Raw genomic sequence first — 6,191 nt, forward strand, 5'->3', positions numbered from 1 at the left:
CAGCGGCCATGGCTCACGGGCCCAGCCGCTCCGCGGCATGCGGGATCTTCCCGGACCGAGGCATGAACCCGTGTCCCCTGCATCGGCAGGCGGACTCTCAACCACTGCACCACAAGGGAAGCCCAATAGGCAGATTTTAAGTCCTAGAAATAGTATCTCTCTTCTTTTGGTGCGTAAGTGAAGGGTGCTTTTAGAAAAATGAATCACAGTATTTTGTTTTGTATCCCTAGTTTGATTGTAATTTTTTTATCCAGCCTGTTGAGTTTCAAAAGGGACAGAAGTGTCATGACTGATGAAAACCAGAGGAGCTACATTATTTCACAAGGAAAATACAGTAGAGGAGGTTTAACCCAAAGCAACTTTTAAAAAATGATTGCTTATCTATAGTTTTTATAATCAAAAAAAGCGAGTGTTTAATCACGTCCTTTCCTTCAGTGGATAAACTGGCATTCACATGTGCTTACAGAATGTGGACATCGAATGTTCAGGATGACTAGACTCGGAAAGCAGACTTTTATTCTTCTGATTATTTGCACTCGACAGACGAGATTTATTTTAGGATGGCACAGAAATCCTGGCCGATATGAGAAAAAACGCACAGGCTCTAAGGGTGGCGTAGAGCAGTAAACCCCGCGGGCATGGCGATGGGCATCACACGAGCACTGGGGACACACCTGGTAACAAATGGTCCCTCATCCACCAGCACAGAGTCCCGGGGCAGAGGCTCCCAGACTTCCAGATGGGGACATGAGAGCTCAGCCTGCACCTCCGACTCAGAGCTGCCCCTCTTGCCAAAAAACCCTGCTTGTCCCAAAGGGATTCCCTTCTGCACCATCCTCGAAGCCGCAGTCTCCTCCAGACGCCCTGCCAGCGTGGTCACGGCAGCACCTGTAGACTCAGCATGTGCCTTGTGGGTGATGTACACGTGAGAGGGGACCCAGAGACAGGCTGAGTGCTTCCTCGAGCAGCGTCTCCTCCCTGCGCCAGGTCCCCTAACCACAGAGGTGGGCTTGTCTGTGAGGCCCGCAACATCCCCTGGGAACCTACACTGCAGGGGAGAAGCCAACCCCAGGAGGGCCTGCACCGCACACCTGGACAGCTGCGCGGGGCGGCTCCTCCCAGACGCTGGGCCTGTCCAGGGCCCGTCATCCCTCACCCCCTTCCTTCCTCAGGCCACTCCTGGACCCCGGTCCCCCCTTCTCTCTCCTCATGTTCAGGCATCCCCCACAGAATAGTTTGAGGCTGTTCAAGGCAGGCTGTGCCCCCGGAATATCGCAGCCTTGGCCCTGACGGAGGACAGAAAAGGTGGGAGGAGAGACAGGCTCCCGGAACCAAAGGAACAGACACCAGAGAGGATACGGCTGCACTGCCTACGACATACCAAGTAAACGTGGGTCTAAAGACACGCGCGACAGCCCAAGGAAACCTCATGGGAAGCTTGGGATATGATTCGGGTCTGCAAGATGAACCAAGATGCAGCTGGATTGGGAAGGAGCGAGAGGTCCCCAGGGGCAAGGACAGAGGGGTGGGAATGAGCGTGGGGCCTGAGGGGCTGCCCCATCAAGCTGAGAGGATGCTCAGAGGATGGTCCGTGGCGAGCCCTGGGCAGGTGTGGACAGCGCCCTGCCACACCGGTTCCTCAGGAGACCAGGCCCCCAGGGGACAGTGCAGGCTCACGGGTGGAACGTCTGCCTGTACCTCTTCGGAATCTCCTTTTAACTCAATTGACAAGAGTGAGGTTCTTTCCTGGGGAGGGAGGAACTCTGGGGTGTGTCCAGGAGGGAGCCAGAAGGGAAGCCACGCTACCCTGTTAGAGCTCAGAAATAAACAGCGGGATTTGGAAAATCAGGGCAGAGAGGAAGGAAGAGGGGTAGCAGGACAGGGAGCCGGTGGCACCGCCGAAGCCACGGACTCTCCCATCACACGGTCTGCAGAAGACACTTTGAGTCTCACCCTCACCTTCTCCCCACGGCAGCCCCGCCGAGCCGTCCAGAGACTGATCGCTCCGTCCGCCCTGGTCTGAGTTCTGCGAGGTTGGCTGTGGCCGCAAACACACCTTCCATCTCTGGGCCTCTGTCCCTGCTGCTTCTCACTCACCTTTCATGACCCAGCTGAGCACACAGACCTTGCTGGCCACCCGGCCCCTCTCCCTGCTGAGCCCGCCTTCCCTACATCTCTCGGGGGCCCTCAGTCTCCCTGCTTCCTAGCCCCTCGGGCATGCCCGTCCTTTACAGGCATCTCAGCGTGTCATGACCATGGGTGTGTCACACGTGAAGCTCACGAGTTGGCTCGTAGAGGTTAATCCCGTGCACAGTCCCCCCGGGGCCCCCGTGCTCCCTCCCTGACAGCACAATTCAGATCTCGCTCTGCTTGCCCAGTACAGATCTCTGGGGGTGAACAAGGCTACTGTGGCCTCGGTCCTACGCTAAAAATATCAAAGTCCTCCCAGAAGCCCTATTTGAGAGAATTCCAAGTTTTCTCATCACTTGTGCTGTCTTCCCGTGTAGGTGGTCCAGTTTTCCAGGGTCACGGGAACAGGCTGGTGACAGAGGCCTCGTGTACTGCGTGCAGGTCTGTGGCGTCAGCCCAAGATCAACTCAGTACAGGCAGCTCCTCGTTCTGCCCAGAGCTTCACTGCGCTGTCTCCTGGTCGATCCTGTAGCCCTTCTTGCATATTGAAAACCAGTTATGAAGAAAATCAGTCAGGATTTAAATTTGAGAGGGAAGAAATGGCATCCTTGATGCTAAGAAATGAGTCTTGACAATAAGTTTCAACCCTCAGCTCTCTTTTCGGAGTCCTCCGTCCTCGACAGAGGACATCATCTTCATCATCTCAGCAGGTACATCTAGTGAATTCCAGCAAATATTGTGCACCTCACAGGATGCCAACTGTAGGACAGATGTATTTGAGAAATCACTTAGAGCTCCTTAGAGACACAGGAAGATGTTAAGGCGTGAGTTAATCGATACTGAAACCCTCCAGTCTTCACTAAACAATATTAATCCCAGTAAAAGAAGAAAAATCATAAAAGGTGTTTCCGTTGAATTGCACAGAAATAAAATTATGAGGAAGTCTCATGAGAAAACAAAAAAATGTTACACTTTGTTATTAATATATAAGAGTAACTTTGTTCTTAATATAAAAGAAATTAAAAACATGAGAATTAACAAGATACTAGGAGTAATTGTTTAAGAACTGTAATAGTTAAAGGACAACATTGTAAACCAATTATACTCCATAAAAAAATACAATTTAAAAAAAGAATTGTAATGGTTGTAAGTAAGATACTGGCTTATAAAAAGAAGAAAAATGCCTCACAAATATAATATTTAAAATGTGAAAGCATTTTAACACTTAAAAACACTGTCAACAGAAAGAAAATATTTTCATAGAGATATAAGTAATATCGATAATAAGGGTTAAAAGCTGAAGCAGAGGGCTTTCCTGGTGGTGCAATGTCTGAGAGTCTGCCTGCCAATGCAGGGGACATGGGTTCGTGCCCTGGTCTGGGAAGATCCCACATGCCGTGGAGCGGCTGGGCCCGTGAGCCACAACTACTGAGCCTGTGCTCTAGAGCCCGTAAGCCACAACTACTGAGCCCGTGGGCCACAACTACTGAAGCCTGCGCACCTAGAGCCTGTGCTCCGCAACAAGAGAAGCCACCACAATAAGAAGCCCGTGCACCGCAACGATGAGTAGCCCCTGCTCGCCACAACTAGAGAAAGCCCGCGCGCAGCAACAAAGACCCAACACAGCCAAAAATAAATAAATTATTTTAAAAAGTTGAAGCAGAGTGGAAATTCCACTAAGAAATGACAGGGTGTGGAATTAGCCCTAGGACACCAGGGTTGTGTGTATGGTCCCATCTAAACGCATGGGATGGCACTGCCACATGTGAGCTGGTGGCCCCCGGCCCACCTTCCTCTCTGTCACAGCCCAGCAGCCAGCGGCCCTGAGTCTCTGGGCACCCGCGGAGAAAGTGAGCCCAGTTGCGCTGCCGTCCTGTGGCATCCACCCCGTTTCTGAAGGAGTCTCTCAGACGGTCTGGACCTGGGCAGAGGCCAGCCGTTGCCCTGGGTGCCGGAGGTCAGCTGCTTTGTCCCCTGTCCTCTTCTGCAGAAGGAGAGGCTCAGGCAGCCTGTGGGCAGAGGGAACTATCCCTGCCCAGCGCCAGCACCCAAGGGACCCATTTGCCTGGGTTCCTTCAGGAGCCCGCGCCGCCTACAGCTCCAATTCAATGCCTCTGGCTTCCTGGCACCAGGGCTCCACGGTCGGCCATGAGGCCCTCACACAGCACAGCTTACCGTTCTGGAACAGATCACAGCTGCCCTGCATTTTCTTTCCTCCCCCTCCCATGAGCCCAGATGCAGGGCTGCACCCACGGGGCAGCAAAACCCCCGGCATATCACACACTCCTATTCGCGCCCTGACGACAAAATGGCCCACTTCTCTGAGCAGCCCAGAGATAGTTCTTAAAATATACTTGACCTTGCAGATTCCTGCTGGAGATGGAAAGTGCCAGAACTAAGTCTCCATGCCTTGGGGGACTTAGGAGGAGCTAGAACCAGCTGAGAAGGAAAACCACAGAGAGACTAAGAGGATGTGAGTGTCTCTGGTAGCAGAGTCCAAGGTCTCACCTTTGGGAAAAAACAACGTCTGACTTTTCATTCTGAGAAAGGGCAACCGGGGTGAAAATTAGAATTTTCTAAGTCCAGAGCAAAAACACACATAATCAAGGGCTTGATTTTTGGAGATTTCTTCCTCATGTTTAATTAAACTCTCCGTAGCTTGATAGGAAATTTCCAATTAAGTCTTCATAATATGCAAGGGCAGTTGACTTGGCCGACTCCGAGGTCAGTGGTGGGTCGGAGGCCACAGTGGCTGGGAGGGGAGCAGTCCCACAGGCATCCCCTCCTCGCCCCCTCCTGGGCCCCACTTTCTGGCCCTGCTCCGTGTCCCACACTGAAAGGGGTTGCTGGTCACGGGCAGGGCGCCAGGCTGAAGCCAGGCCCTTATTCCTGGAAGAGCTGGTGCTTTCTGGCAGGGACTCCAGTAGGTCCCTTCTTCTGCCCTCTGTTCCTCAGTCTCCCCATCTGCGAAACGGGTATAACAAGGCTTCGCTGCTCACCCACAGGTTTTATTTTTCTTAAATCAATTGAGGCAAAGTAGGAAAAAGGGCTTTCAAATCTCTACAAATTTAAGGCAATCCGAGATATGAATCAAGTAAGAAATCCCTGATTGTGTTCTTGTATCGCAGCTGCAAAAGATGAGACAGAAGATGATGCAGCCACTACATTTTCCTTCTATCTGGGGCTCTTTCAGAGCGTGCTACGAGGCTTGGTATTCAGGTCGTGTCTGCAGGGGCTTCTGGGCTGGCAATCTGGACTAAAGTGAGAATCCTTCAGAACTCTTATCAAAAGATTGGTTTTTGTTGTTGTTGTTTTACTAAAAGAAAGAACTAGAATATTTAATGCTTGTGAAAAAGAAAGATGAAACTGACAGCTCCAAGCTTTGTCTCCATGGGCAAGATGTAGGACTGGGATATCGTCATCTGAAATAAACTTCTAGTGTGTTCTGAGGTGTTAATCTGGAAAGTCAGGAGCAAGCCCATGGGGTGAACCCAGGATGGAATCATCACCCAAGGGGTAGGACAGGACAGGGCGACCACAACCCCTGATGCTTCAGGCCACACACCGGGGCAGGACGGGGATGGGTGCCTGCCTGTGTCCACTGGACAGGCTGGGGGACGCCCAGACGGCTGGGAAAGCAGCGTTTCCCAGGGAGTCTGTGAGGGAGTCTTTGGAAGAGACCAGCTTGCATCAGTACCTGGTAAGGTTTCTTCCCAGGGAGATTACTCCACAGGGAAACAGAAGAGTGTTGGCGTTTCTCACTCACACACGCAGTGATCCAGGACTCACACAAGACTTTTGGAGAAAGCCTGTTTTCTGAAAACACTTTGTTGACACCTTCTATAGAATTAGAATTCAAGGCAGTGCCCGCGTCAAAATGTTCAGAGCCGGGCTTCCCTGGTGGTGCAGTGGTTGAGAGTCCGCCTGCCGATGCGGGGGACGCGGGTTCGTGCCCCGGTCCGGGAAGATCCCACGTGCTGCGGAGCGGCTGGGCCCGTGAGCCATGGCCGCTGAGCCTGCGCGTCCGGAGCCTGTGCTCCGCAACGGGAGAGGCCACAACA

This window comes from Aethalodelphis obliquidens, unplaced genomic scaffold (genome assembly GCF_003676395.1).
Source record: "Aethalodelphis obliquidens isolate GAN/ISIS:26980383/991018 unplaced genomic scaffold, ASM367639v1 scaffold25, whole genome shotgun sequence".
Lineage (NCBI taxonomy): Eukaryota > Metazoa > Chordata > Mammalia > Artiodactyla > Delphinidae > Aethalodelphis > Aethalodelphis obliquidens.